Source organism: Aulonocara stuartgranti (assembly GCF_965226115.1).
Source record: "Aulonocara stuartgranti genome assembly, chromosome: 1".
Taxonomy (NCBI): domain Eukaryota; kingdom Metazoa; phylum Chordata; class Actinopteri; order Cichliformes; family Cichlidae; genus Aulonocara; species Aulonocara stuartgranti.
Genome location: NC_138939.1, coordinates 36,678,572 through 36,694,175, shown reverse-complemented (window position 1 = coordinate 36,694,175; position 15,604 = coordinate 36,678,572). Strand labels below are relative to the sequence as shown.

At 41.1% G+C, this 15,604-nt stretch overlaps 1 long non-coding RNA gene across 1 annotated transcript; it reads left to right on the top strand.

Annotated features, from left to right (window-relative positions):
* Window positions 1–13,094: 13,094 nt before the first annotated feature.
* LOC309697136 lies at window positions 13,095–14,214 on the top strand. The gene is made up of 3 exons (XR_014273758.1): window positions 13,095–13,139; window positions 13,347–13,438; window positions 14,160–14,214. It is a non-coding gene; the product is annotated as an uncharacterized lncRNA (long non-coding RNA).
* The last annotated feature ends 1,390 nt before the right edge of the window (window positions 14,215–15,604 follow it).

Below are 15,604 nucleotides of genomic sequence, written 5' to 3'. Positions count from 1 at the left end.
CTCTAAAAAGGAAGATTTCAGTTTCCACAGGGTAATTCCACTTTAGATCAACAGTATACAACCTCACGATGTTACCATGTCAATTTCAAGTCAGTCTGATTTTGCTTTTCAAAATAAAAGCATTTTCAATTTGCCCATATATGACTTACTCTTGGAGCGAATTCAAAATGCTCTAAGATGGAAAATTGCTGTTTCCACAGCATAATTCCACTTTAGATCAATAGTATCCAACCCCACAGTGATACCATATCAATATCAAATCAGTCTGATGTTGCCTTCCAAAATAAAAGACTTTTCAAATTGCCGATATACGACCTACTCTTTTAAAGAATTCAGAACGCTCTAAAAATGAAAATTGCTCTTTCCACAGGATGAATCCATGTTAGATCAAAAGTGTACAACCACACCATGGTACTATGTCAATTTCAAGTCATTCTGATTTTGCCTTCCAAAATAATGGCCTGTTGAAAATGCCCATAACTTACCTAACTTTCAGTGATTTCAGAATGCTCTAAAAAGGAAATTTTCTGTTTCCACAGAATAATTTCACTTTAAATCAACAGTATACAACCTCACGATGTTACCATGTCAATTTCAAGTCATTCTGATTTTGCTTTCCAAAATAAAAGCCTTTTCAAATTGCCCATATATGACCTACTCTTTTAACGATTTCAAAATGCTCTTAAATGAAAAATTCATGTTTCAACAGGACAATTCCACTTTAGATCAACAGTATACAACCCCACAGAGAAACGATGTTAAGATCAAGTCACTCTGATTTTGCCTTCCAAAATAAAAATATTTTCAAATTGCCCGTAGACGACCTACTCTTTTAACGATTTCAGAATGTTTTAAAAATGAAAATTGCTGTTTCCACGGGATAATTTCACTCAAGATCGACAGTGCACACTATCACGGTGATATCAAGTCAATTTGCCTTTCAAAGTAATGGTCCATTGAAATTGTCCATGTATGACCCACTCTTTCACTGACTTCAGAATCCTATTAAAAGCAAAGTTGCTGTTTCCACAAGTTCATTTCACTCTACATTGACAGTATACAACCCCACAGTTTTATCACGTCAGTATCGGAATTATAATTGTTCATTTGGTACTTTTAATAATTAAACGCGGATGCTGTTAACAGGACAATTACTGTTTCCACTAAGTAATTGGAGTTCATGCAAACCATACACAACCTCTACAGTGGTAACATCTCAATCTCAAATCAATCTCGTTTTTCATTTCAGAGTACAAGCCTTTTGACTTTGTTTATAGGAGCTTCTCTTTCCACAACTTCAGAATGGCATTAAATGGAAAGTTCCAGCTTCTATGAATTAATACCAGTTTGTGCCAACACATATCATTGCATATAATCTAACAGTGGAGTTGGTGACCATACTTTTCGGTGACATTAGAATGCTGTTAAATAGGAAAATCCCTGTTCCCATGCAATAATTTTTCCTCTAAATCAATAATATACTCCCTCAAAGTTGTACACTGTGAAAATCAAGTCTTTCTTGTTTTGGCTTTAAAAATAATCGCCCTGGAAATGGTTTGCAAGCTGTTTTGTAATTTCTTTATTTAGAATGACATCTTTCCACAGACTTGAAATATGAACGTACTATCAATTACAACCTAGTGGCAATTTCAGCTTCCTTTTACATCATCTTTATGATTCAATTCTGTCATAATCAATTGAGTCTGATTTTGCTTTTCAAAATGAAAACCCAATATGTGTTGAAACAGCAATTTTCATTTTTAAAACATTCTGAAATAATTGAAAGAGTATATCACATATGGACAAATTCGACGGGCCATTAATTTGAAAGGCGAAATCAGACCAACATGAAATTTACATGGTTTTACTGTCGGGTTGGATACTGTTGATCTAAAGTGGAATTATCCTGTGGAAACAGCATCTTTCAATTTAAGAGCATTTTGAAATCGTTAAAAGAGTAGGTCGTCTACGGGCAATTTGAAAATACTTTTATTTTGGAAGGCAAAATCAGAGTGACTTGATCTTAACATCGTATCTCTGTGGGGTTGTATACTGTTGACCTAAAGTGGAATTGTCCTGTTGAAACATGAATTTTTCATTTAAGAGCATTTTGAAATCGTTAAAAGAGTAGGTCGTATATGGGCAATTTGAAAAAGCTTTTATTTTGAAAAGCAAAATCAGACTGACTTGAAATTGACATGGTAACATCGTGAGGTTGTATACTGTTGACCTAAAGTGAAATTATCCTGTGGAAACAGCAAAATTCTGTTTAAGAACATTTTGAAATCGTTAAAAAAGTAGGTCGTATATGCTCAATTTGAAAGGGCATTTATTTTGGAAGGCATAATCAGAATGACTTGATATTGATATGGTATCACTGTGGGGCTGTATACTGTTGATCTGGAGTGGAATTACCCTGTGGAAACAGGAAATTTCCATTTTAGAGCATTTTGAAATCACTGAAAGGTAGGTCAATTATGGACAATTTAAAAAGGCTTTTATTTTGGAAGGCATAATCAGAATGACTTGATATTGATATGGTATCACTGTGAAAAAGACTGTGGTTGGAAAGTGTTGATATAAAGTTCAAATAGTATTTGGAAATACGACTTTTGCTTTTAAGAGCATTATTAAGTCATTGAAAGAGTAGTTCAAAAATGAAGATTCACAAGGCTTTTACTTTGAAATCCAAAATAAGATGGCCTTGATAGTGACAGGGCACAACTAGGGCACAAGGCTGTGTCATATAGATCTAACATTAGAGTTTGTAAAATAAAAAAAAGCCTAAATTATATGTTATTATGTTCTTAACATATCTGTTAATTCACTCGAAGTTGGCTTTTATTTTGAAATCCGGTTTCCACATCCATTCCCGTAATACTTTGAATACACAGGGAACGTAAAACAAACTGGAGGCTGGCTTGACTGCAAGTCTCGAATTGGAGGCTGGCTTGACACCAGTAAACTGGGGGGGGGACGCGGCCACTGCAGCTTCTATAACATTTGATTGGTTGCCGTGCAAAGTAAGTCAAGACAGGTCGATCTTAGATAATCGATTGCTTGTGTGAACTTGGGGCAGCCAGGTATCTCAGAATGCATTTCAAATCACAGGCAGCAATGTTGGTGGTGTAAAGTTTTGAAATACCCCGTTTTTCTGTCACCAGCTACACTTTTAATAGTGTTTTAGCCGCGAATGTAGCGCCGTAATCTTCACACATCTGGTCAGGTTGTCGACATAGAACATGTTTGCAAAAGTGCTCAGCTAACAGTCAGCTGACAGAGTGCACCGAGCTCACAGCCCCGGTGTTCCAGCTTCACTGTTTGTTTTTTGGGGGGGGGTTAACCGGTTTGTTTACATATTTCACTCTCCGTGTTCCACATGTTGCATTCGCAGATTCTCATTTTCACCAAACGATCGTCTCTTTCCGCCTGGTCTTGTGTCTCTGTGCTTCTGTAACATAAAGAACGAGCTGACATTTTTCTCACGACACCAGCGATCAGCTCAACAGGCCCTCAGTTTACCTGCATGCATCCTCCTCCTCACCTGTCAGCTGTTTAACACCTGCTGCTAGTTCAAGAAACACGCCCACGTGACCTGGTGATAGTCACAGTTTAACTGTGCTCGATATAACGCAATGTCGGCGCATAGTATTTTCCCCGAGCGCAGAGCTGCTGGAGCTTGTTTCCCTACAGAGCACTTTATAGGCGAACCCACTTTATCAGCGGCTGATGTCCAATCACCGGCACACAGCTTTGAAACCTCACCTGAGTTTTAGCTCTTAGTGGTTAAACGCTGGACTTAATTCACTCAGGTTCTGTCTGTCGGGTCACGTTTACTTCGCTGTTTTATTTACAACCGAAAGCAGGGGCGATTCTAGGATCAGAGCTTTGGGGGTGCTGAGCACCCAGAGAGCTGCCCAGCCAGGCAAGATAAACTTCAAGATGAGACTTCTTCCCCGTCTCTGTCAGTCCCTGCATCCTTAAATGTCTCCAGTTGTTCCGAGTTCTCTCTGACTGTCTCCTTGGTGCATTTAAACCCCTGTTCCTCCCTGTCCTCGTCGTCTGTTGTCTTCGTCTCCATTATCAGTCATCATAATTTTACCGTCTCTGTGCAAGTCTGCAAATTTCTGTATTAAATCATAACATTCTTAAATTCATCAAGTCTCTCTGTGCCTGGGTCCTCATCACAAAACATGACATCACTATTTTGTACATTTTAACACAATTTAATCCCACATTTGTGAAAGAAAAGCAAAACACTTTTTTAAAGTCTGTAATAAAACCATCAAATCTGATAAAGGTTATTTAAATGCTGCAGAAGAAGAATGGATTGGAATAAAATAAAAAAAATACATATCCTAACCTTAATTACTGCGGGAGAATAATGAATGATGCTCATAGTGAGTAAAAAGTAAACTGAGTGCATTTTTTGGACAGAGATTCACTTTTAAAGTGTATGTATAATATAATACAGATACATAAAAATACACTCCAAAAATAGAGTCCTTGAAATGTACAAATGTACAAAATATTGATTAAAAAAAATTATAAAAATGGAGGCAACTTTGCCTATGGTACAATGTATGAAAAGATCTTTACTGCAGATGCTACTATGACTCTGAAGATTTTTTATTTTATTTTAAACCATGTCACCTCACCTTGAGGTTGGCAAATCTGTCACTTTTGGTGGTCAAGTCTCTCAAGCAGGTTAACAGTTTCTGTTTTGCCTGTCACTCTTCCCTGTCTGTTTTCATACCTGGTTCTTCCTGACCTTGTACTCTCTCCTCATGTTCCCCCCATACCTCTTTCCCTCTTTGGACTGACAATAATACACAAATAGATTGTATTCAATTAGATGAAAAAATTACATTAATGTGAAAAAAAAATATTATTAAGATCACTAGTAAAAAAAAAAAGTCCTCTCTCAGTGTACTTTCAACCAAAAGGCAAATAACCCAACCACATGTACATCTAATAAAAGATATAAATATTGAAACACTGATCCAACATTATCCTTTGTTGACAGATCATTTGTTCTTACACTTTTACCTGAATGTTGCTTCTGGGTATCATATTGGCACATATGACAAAATAACCAGCTTCTCTCTTTCCATTTCAAACAGGACAGTGGTAACAGCAGCAGGCTACGGACAATGTTAAGTTTTAGATTTTAAATAGTCTGTATAAATGTCAATGGGAGCAACAGGACAGTCAAATGTAGCTGATTTTACTACAGAGCAGGACGGATTGTAGGGTAGCAAACATAGTCGGGAAACAAGTTTTCAACACTGCAGGTTACCTGGTGTAATGTTTTTCAGCTAAAAAGAAACATGGCCTGACTCCTACCTAACTATATAAAGAGTAACTGAAGGTTAAATGCAGCTAATATGTCTTGTTTTAAGCCAGATGCTCACACCTCCACTCAGCTGCGTCTCAGCCACTATAGCTCTTGCAGCAACAGCGCTAGAGCCAGAGTAGGGGAGAGGCGAGCTGGAACAAACCATTTTTTGGGTGGTGGGAGGGGGTTATCTATACTTTTGTTGTTAAAATGTTACGTCTCAACCAAGTACTGAATGATTTTTATATTTTTAGTAGTGTGTCACACAAACAGCAAAACTATTGTCAAAAAAAAGAGTAAAAAATCTTTGGGGTGCTTTGATTCATTTTGGGGGTGCTGAAGCACCATTTTGGGGGTGCCATGTTCTGACTGAGAGATTTTTGAAACTAATTCAAATGTACAGCTCTGCTATCACTTCCAACATAAATGAAGACAGAAAACTAAACAGCAGTGACGTTTGCAGGGTTACTGAAGTTGGGCGACCTGGTATATAATGTTGTGCTACGTGATTGTGTCATCCAGTTTTACTACCCCAGTCGGGTTGTTTGAGTTCGAGCGGATGCCGTTTGGTCTGTGCAATGCACCCGCTACATTTCAACGCCTGATGCAGCACTGTTTGAGTGGACAGATTGCAGAGTCTTTATTGGTGTACTTAGATGACATTATCATTTATTCACCTGACTTTTCGTCTCATTTACAGCATCTAGATGAAGTGTTTCAGAGGCTGTGGCGTCATGGGTTGAAGTTACAGCCGAACAAGTGCGAGTTCCTGCAACAGGAGGTGAAATTTCTGGGGCATGTAGTGGATAAGTATGGTGTAAGACCAGACCCTGATAAGATTTCTGCAGTGATGGATTGGCCGGTCCCTGATACCATCAGACAAGTCAGATCCTTTTTGGGCCTGGCTGGCTACTACAGACGTTTTGTGTCCGCGAGCACCTGTTTTAGCATACGCAGATTACTCCCTTCCCTTTATTGTGTATACCAGGGGTGCCCAATCCCGGTCCTCGAGAGCTACCGTCCTGCAGCTTTTAGATGCATCCCTACTCCAACACAGCTGAATCAAATGGTTTGATTACCTCTTCAGCATGCCATCGTGTTTGGCAAAGGCCTGATAACAAGCCATTCATTTGATTCAGCTGTGTTGGAGTAGGGATGCATCTAAAAGCTGCAGGACGGTAGCTCTCGAGGACCGGGATTGGGCACCCCTGGTGTATACTGATGCCAGTGGGTGCGGGTTGGGAGCCGTTCTGGCGCAGGTTCAAGAAGGTCAAGAAAGGGTAATAGCGTACGCCAGCAGAAGCTTACACCACACGGAACGGAATGACGCGAACTATAGTTCCTTCAAGTTGGAGCTGTTAGCCCTTAAGTGGGCAGTTACCGAAAAGTTTAAAGACTATCTGACTGGTGCACGATTCGTTGTGTATACTGATAATAACCCTGTGGCCCATTTACAGACTGCTCGCTTGGGCGCAGTAGAACAACGTTGGGTTGCCCAGCTGGCCTCTTTCGACTACGAGATCAAGTATCGTTCGGGTAAGAGCAATATTAATGCTGATGCCCTTTCTCGATTCCCCACTGTCCCAGCAGAGCACCTGGAGGGGGCTGGATCAGAGCGTGGAGTCACTTCAGCAGCCATTGAATTGACCTGTGAGGTAGAGGGGAGTGACTGGGTAGAAGCACAAGTTCACGATCCGGATATTCAAGTGGTAAAACAACTTCTGGAAGCTCAGGTCGCACCCACAAAGTCAGAACGTCAGGCATTGTCGCATGGTGTGCGGCGACTCCTACAGCAGCAAAAAAGACTTTTTATTAAAGACGGAGTACTGTGCCGTAAAGTGTCGGACGAATATACCCAGGAGACTCGTTATCAAGTTGTGTGTCCTAGTTCCAGGTGCCATGAGGTGTGGCGGAAGATCCATGAGGCTGCTGCCCATGCGGGGGTAGATCGAACCCTCTCTCGGATACGGCAGCGGTTCTACTGGGTTAACATGGAAGCGCAGGTACATCAGTTTCATCTGGGTTGTGTCCCCTGTAGTCTACAAAAGGAGAGGGTAGAACCTAGGGCTCCACTGCACCCTATTTCGGTCTCATACCCTTTGGAGGTTGTAAGCATGGATTTCCTGTCCTTAGGTCGACCAACTGACACTTATCAAAATATACTTGTGGTGACTGATCTGTTTACGCGGTTCGCTTGGGCTATCCCTACAATAAACCAAACAGCAGAGACTACAGTAAAGGCTTTGTGGAAGTACAGTGGGGCAAAAAAGTATTTAGTCAGCCACCGATTGTGCAAGTTCCCCCACTTAAAATGATGACAGAGGTCAGTAATTTGCACCAGAGGTACACTTCAACTGTGAGAGACAGAATGTGAAAAAAAAATCCATGAATTCACATGGTAGGATTTGTAAAGAATTTATTCGTAAATTCGGGTGGAAAATAAGTATTTGGTCACCTCAAACATGGAAAATCTCTGGCTCTCACAGACCTGTAACGTCTTCTGTAAGACGCTTTTCTGTCCCCCACTCGTTACCTGTATGAATGGCACCTGTTTGAACTCATCATCTGTATAAAAGACACCTGTCCACAGCCTCAAACAGTCAGACTCCAAACTCCGCCATGGCCAAGACCAAAGAGCTTTCGAAGGACACCAGGAAAAGTATTGTAGACCTGCACCAGACTGGGAAGAGTGAATCTACAATAGGCAAGCAGCTTGGTGTGAAAAAATCAACTGTGGGAGCAATCATCAGAAAATGGAAGACATACAAGACCACTGATAATCTCCCACGATCTGGGGCTCCACGCAAGATCTCATCCCGTGGGGTCAAAATGATCATGAGAACGGTGAGCAAAGATCCCAGAACCACACGGGGGGACCTGGTGAATGACCTGCAGAGAGCTGGGACCAAAGTAACAAAGGTCACCATCAGTAACACACTACAACAGCAGGGAATCAAATCCCGCAGTGCCAGACGTGTTCCGCTGCTGAAGCCAGTGCATGTCCAGGCCCGTCTGAAGTTTGCCAGAGAGCACATGGATGATACAGCAGAGGATTGGGAGAATGTCATGTGGTCAGATGAAACCAAAGTAGAACTTTTTGGTATAAACTCAACTCGTCGTGTTTGGAGGAAGAAGAATACTGAGTTGCATCCCAAGAACACCATACCTACTGTGAAGCATGGGGGTGGAAACATCATGCTATGGGGCTGTTTTTCTGCCAAGGGGACAGGACGACTGATCCGTGTTAAGGACAGAATGAATGGGGCCATGTATCGTGAGATTTTGAGCCAAAACCTCCTTCCATCAGTGAGAACTTTGAAGATGAAACGAGGCTGGGTCTTCCAACATGACAATGATCCAAAACACACCGCCCGGGCAACAAAGGAGTGGCTCCGTAAGAAGCATTTGAAAGTCCTGGAGTGGCCTAGCCAGTCTCCAGACCTCAACCCCATAGAAAATCTGTGGCGGGAGTTGAAAGTCCGTGTTGCTCGGCGACAGCCCCAAAACATCACTGCTCTCGAGAAGATCTGCATGGAGGAATGGGCCAAAATACCAGCTACTGTGTGTGCAAACCTGGTAAAGACCTATAGTAAACGTTTGACCTCTGTTATTGCCAACAAAGGTTATGTTACAAAGTATTGAGTTGTATTTTTGTTATTGACCAAATACTTATTTTCCACCCTGATTTACGAATAAATTCTTTACAAATCCTACCATGTGGATTCATGGATTTTTTTTTTCACATTCTGTCTCTCACAGTTGAAGTGTACCTCTGGTGCAAATTACTGACCTCTGTCATCATTTTAAGTGGGGGAACTTGCACAATCGGTGGCTGACTAAATACTTTTTTGCCCCACTGTATGTGATACAGCCGTTCGGTTGCCCAGGCCGACTCCACCCCGACCGTGGGTCTAATTTCGAATCTGCATTAATGAAACAGCTTTGTGATACCTATGGTATAGCCAAAAGCCGTACGACACCTTACCACCCTGCAGGGAATGGTAGTGTAGAACGTTTCAATCAGACCCTATTGAACATGCTCCGCTCCCTAGAATCAGTTAGGCAGAGCCAGTGGGTAGGAAATCTGCCGGAACTCGTTCATTATAATAATACTATCCATAGTTCCACAGGTTATGCGCCTGCCTATTTGATGTTTGGTCGACACTTGCGACTTCCTGTGGACGTGGTGTTAGGCGTGGCCCCCCAGCAGGCGAGGCAGGATGTAAGTGAGTGGGTGTATTCTCATCAACAGAAACTCTCCCTAGCTTACCGTTTGGCTGGGCAGAGGATGTATAGTGCGGCCTCCCAACACAAAAGCCAGTATGAGAAAAGAGGCTGTACCCTCCCATTGTTGCCCGGAGAGAGAGTCTGGGTACGTGACCGAAACAGACAGGGCGAAGGAAAACTGTGCTCCTGGTGGTCTCCTGAGCCATATGTGGTGTTGGAACAGGTGGGAGATGCGGGCTTAGCGTATAAGGTCAAACCAGAAAAGGGGGGTAATATACAAACTTTACATAGGAATGCCTTAAAAGTGTGCATTGCTCCTCAAACAGACTTTACCCCTCCTACGGAGGAGCCAACCACAGGCCCTTCGGATTTCCCAGCGCCAGTGTTTTATGGGTTTTTACCCCTTACTGACTGTGTGTCACCTCACCAGAGTGATTCAGGTATGTCCCTTAGACGGTCCATTAGGACCACGCGTGGGATTCCACCAGAGCGTTATAGGGAGATGGAGCATTAGCAGGGACTGCTAATATTTCAGTGTGGGGGGATGTCATCCAGGGAAGGACGGATGTTGTTTTGCTGTGCTGTATTTTAATGTGAAGTGTACTTATTTATATTTTTATATTGCATGTACTGGTTATATTTTGTGCAGTGTTTTATTTAGATTGCATGTTTTGGTTATACCGTCAAATTGTCCTGGAGAGACTCCGCCTTTCCCCATTTTTACTAATTGGACACACCTGAGAGGAAAGGCAGTGTAATTTACAGAGTGCTGAGTGACACATAAGAGGGTTGGAGCTTGGCGTTCGAGGAGGACGGACAGCACCAGCGACTAGGGACGCGGAGCGAACAGGCGGACGGCAGTAGTAACGAGAGCCCAGCTTGTGCACTGCGGGAGAGCAGAGGCGGCGAGACAGCTGGTGCCGATTTGCAGTTTTAAAGAAGCGGCCGGCGGAGTTGAGAGCTCTGCCCACCCGGGGTAAGTCTTCGACTTAGCCCCTTTTATTGAATGAAAATTGCCGAAAAGAATAGTGACTGCCGCTCCCTCCCTTTCTTCAGCGTACCAGGACGCGGAATGCGGGGAGGAAGGCGAGGACTCCGCTGGGTTTCCCTTTTACATCACTTCGCTGGACTTTTTTAGTTCTTTGTGACTTTTATATCGTGGCGGATGCCACTAGACTTTTAATGTTGTGTTTTATTGCTTTTTATTGTGTTACCCCTTGGCCAAGGTTGTTTTAATTCATTTTGCATTTTTAACTATTTAAATATAATAAATTATATTTTAATTATACAGTTTTTTAATCGTGTGCTTTCCCTTGGCAGCTCCACTGCTCTGTCCGTTTGGAGGAAGGTTTCCTTCCTTTAAAAAAAAGACACTGTGGAAATAAAATCACCTTCGCTCCGTTACAATTGCTAGCGACACAGCTAAGTTAGCATAACATTAGCACAATGAAGCTGGAGGATGAACCACAACTTTTTTTCCACTCATTAAAAGTTAACGTGAGGGATTCTGGTGGTCAGGGACAAATGCAATCGCATAGCAGGCCAAACTTCAGTCAGGAGAACAACTGAGATTATTCATCCACAATACAGGGTTAGTTATTAATATACTGCAACAACATGGGAATAGAGCAGCTGCGAGAGAATTCAACATTAATGAATCAATGTTACGGAAGTGGAGGAAGCGCAGTTTTTGGCTTTCCCCATATTCCAAAAGTGCTTCATCTCTTTGCTATGACTGTTGCCCGGAATAATTTGCAGATGATAATGGTTGTAGCCACACTGCCATGCTTTTGACCAAAACAGGCGCAGCTTGATGACATCATCACATGTGCTATCCCGATAGAGCGGTATAGTCAAAATCTCTATCTTTGGCCAAATTTATATTGTTTCTATCGTATATCATTTCTATCGCCCACTCCTACATGACAGAAACACCAACGTTATTTCTTTTATGCGTTTATACGCAGGTCACGCTGATTACTGAACAAAAACCCAAAGATCGGCTGTTAATCAGATTTATTTGCTCGCTCTCCTCTTTAAACATGTTTTTAATGTTAGTTATAATTCAGAATTGTTGACTGAAACACGTAGGACAGATAAGGAAATAAAAACCCGACAAATATAACCTCAGTAAATGAAGTCAGTGTACTGCGGGGGTTATGGCAGCTGTGCCTGCGCTTTGTCGGCGGTGGGACTGAGCTGGGCAGACATCATCGAAGCACTTTTGCAAAGAGGCTCTATCTTGACAAACCGACCAGAAATCTAAAGATTAAACCACTGCATTCTCTGCTAAAAAAAAAATATTAAAACGGTATTTGGTGACACACAAACAGGGTTTTTCAAAGTTCAGTTCTGTTAGTTGTTTCCCGCTGACATCGGGGGAGCAATGTTTGTCCAGTCTAAGATCAAACAAGGTCAGACACATGTCAGGTGTGCTTGAACAGTCACCTTATTGTAGGTATCCTCTGCAGTTAGCTTAGCAATGGTACGTGTTTCTGTAAAGCCTCATAGTCAGGGAGAGTCAATAAGGAAAAAGGCCCCAAATTTTAGACACTCCTGCACAGCCCTCTTCCAAAAGCAGCCAATCATCAGTGATTGCACTATAATTACATCCTGCACCAAATGCACCTGTAAATGTGGACCATCTCTAAAGAAGACGACCATAACCATAGCATTATGTTTTCAGCTCACACCAGGCTGCACAGCACAGCTGCCTTTATAATGATAAAAACTAAACGTAATCTTTGAGTACGAAGCCGTTACTTACATCCATTTTATCTTTTAATGTCCTAGTATGGTGAGAATAGTTTTATTTAACACCATAAAGCAAAGTCATCATTTTTAAATGAAAAGATTTACATTTTAATATAAATGTTTTGAATGATGTATAAGGAAAAGACTAAATGGAATATTTCCAAATGAGGGTGCTGGATCTCAGGATGCTAATAGACTGTTATTCATATATACTCGTATGTGTTACAAATTATATGAAGAATAAACCACACAATGACAATCTTTTTTTAAATTTATGATAGAATGACAATATTAAACAATGGAAAAGCCCTAAACATTACAGGAAAACCTCAAACTTTGAAATTTGAGTCAGCACAGTATATAAACACGATGGGAGTGAGAGACAGAGAGGAGAAGTAGTGCTCCGTGCATCATGGCAAGTCCCCCAGCAAATACAGACTATGACAGCATAACTGAAGCATGGGTTGACAAAAGGCACATTTTGAGCCTAACCTTAAAAGAAGAAATCATTTGTGTCCTGAGCAGTGGTGGAGCGGGGGGTGGCTTACGCCCGGGTGGTTTTTTCAGAAGCCCGGGGTCTTTTGGAGTGTAATTTTTTCATAGTTAGATGCCTGGCTGACAACTGTATAAAGCAAAAAACTACACACAATATTCGAAGCACATAGCGCACACTGTGGGAATTTACGACTGTGCGTAAATCCCCCCTAATATTGGTATGATCCGAGCTCAGGCACTAAGCGGGGCGGGGCAGCTGCTGCCTACGAGTGCGCTGTTAGAGAAACGCAGCCAGGAAGACAGAGGAGAACTGAAGTTCGACCAGGTACCAAAGCAAATCATCCGTACTGTACAAATAATGTAAATATGACGGTGAATCACGAAAGCTTGATATCAGACTGATCACTTGACCCATATTACGTTACTTGGTCTTTAAGTGAATCAACAAACGGCGAAATGAAAAGCGGAACAACAACAATGCTGTTTCTTTAGAGAGTCTTAGCTTACATGTGTGTTTATTTCATATTTTCAGTTGTTACCCTCCACGGCTAAATAAATCGGTTTCAGTAATGCACTGATATACAAGAATGGACATAAGGAGCTTCTTTCAAAGAAAAAACTCTGGTAGATGTTATTTTATATATTATGCTTTGTATGTTGTTCAGTATATTTCTATGCAAAACAAGAGGAACTTCAACACACAGCAGTACATTCACAGTTGAAACCAGATATTTACATACACTTTATGGAAAACACAAGAACATTTTTTTTACTGTACAATATCAATTTAGAGTAAACTTGTTTTGTTTTGGATAAATAAATATTGAAATATCTTTTGAATTAGTTAAATGTCAGAATAAAGAGAGACAGAGCTTCTATTTTTTATCACTTTCGTCAAATTTAGGAGTACATGTACACTAAGTTTATTGTTCATTAATAAGAAAACTGCAGACGATTCCATTCTGAGCTGAAGAAGCTTCTGATTGGTTAGTAGAGTCCATGTGAGTAAATTGGTGGCACAGCTGTGGATGCATATAAGGCAAAACACAGAGCCTGTTTCTGTGACATGGGAAAATTAAGAGATGTCAACCAAAACACCAGGAACAGAATTGTGGAGCTCCATAAGTGTGGCTCAATTTGAATACAATTTGGTGCCATTTACAATTAAGAAATACAGATAGTTTCTCTCTTTACTCTTAAAGTTAACAAATATGTTTTTATATTTATCAATCTAAAAAAAATAAACATTTAGTCTGATTTGATGTTACAATTAAAAAAGTGTTTGTGTTTTGATCTGAAGAGTACATAAATATCTGGTTTCAACTGTATATTTGATGATTGTCAGCACAAAGAGGGAGAGAGAGGAACAGAGAGGGAGATGGAGAATGAGGACAGAACAGGTGGAACAAGAGCAGGTGAGACACACATGTTAGTAAAATGGTTGTTTACCAAAAGTATCACCGTATCATAGGTCCTCATGTATCTCGTACCTAGTGTTTCTTTTTAGGTTTGCTATTTTTCAAATTCTACATTTATTAACTTTTGCAGGCTTGTTTGCACAACAAGGCTAAATAATTATATAAACTTTTCTCAATCTAAATAGTGGACTTTGGTAGAATTAAAAAAATAAGTGTAGTGCAGGTCTATGATGATTTTTAGTGCTACTATCATCTAGTTCTGATTGTGGTTCTGTCTTGGTTAAGTCCTCAGTACTCCTGATTTTGAACTGTTATAGTCCTGTTTTAATTCCGGATCAGTTCTGTGTCTGGTTGAATTTGGGTTTAGTCCTCGTGTCTTGATACAGCCCGACTTTGTTCTGCCTTGCTGCTTAATTAAAAAACTAGTGTCATGAATCGCTGTGTGGCAGGCAGGCAAGCAGGAGTGGTGGATCCAAAATGCAGGACTCAGACACAGAAGTACAACTTAAAGCACAGCTTTATTGCTGGGAAAAACCTCTTACTAAACTAAACTCACCAAAAGACAAACAAAAACGCTGGTGGACTAAAACATTGTAGCAGAAATACTGAACTGGAGGCAAAACACACAGCTTGTTGAGGGTACGACGCGACACTGACTCAGAGAAACACAGGGTTTAAAAACACTGGGAAGTAACGAGGGGAATGAGACACAGAAGGAGAGCACAGCTGGGGGAAATCAGAACTGACGAGACAAGGAAGCATAAACTGAACACATTCACATAAGACACAGACCTTCAAAGTAAAACAGGAACTATGACACAGAGATGCGAACTTGACACGGTGGAGACAGCAACTAAGAAACAGAGACATAACCAGTAAGGCAGAGGACTCGAACCAAAAGACAGAGGGAAACTCAAACATGCAGACACAGACTTACACAGAACAAAGGGGACACAGAGAGACATGAAGGGCAAGGGATCAAAACTAGAAACCATAGAATAAATCACACACAAGTACAATAATACAAAAATCACAAAGAACTAAAAATGCTGGGTCAGAAGACCCAGGACCCTGACAACTAGTTCAAGGTGTCCTGTATATGTGATATATATTTTTCCCTATATGAAGTCATTCTTTTTTTGAACAAAACTGAAAACAGAGCCAATTAATCTTTCAGTCATTTCTAAGCCCCCCCCCCCAAAAAAAAAAAAAAAAAAATCCCACATGCATACTACCCTTTAGGGCTAAGCCCCAGGTGTTTCAAATGTCTGGCTCCACCTCTGGTCCTGAGTCCAAACTGTGAGTAGGGCTGGGTATCGTCACTGATTTCTAGAATTGATTCAATTCCGATTCACAAGGTCCCGAATCGATT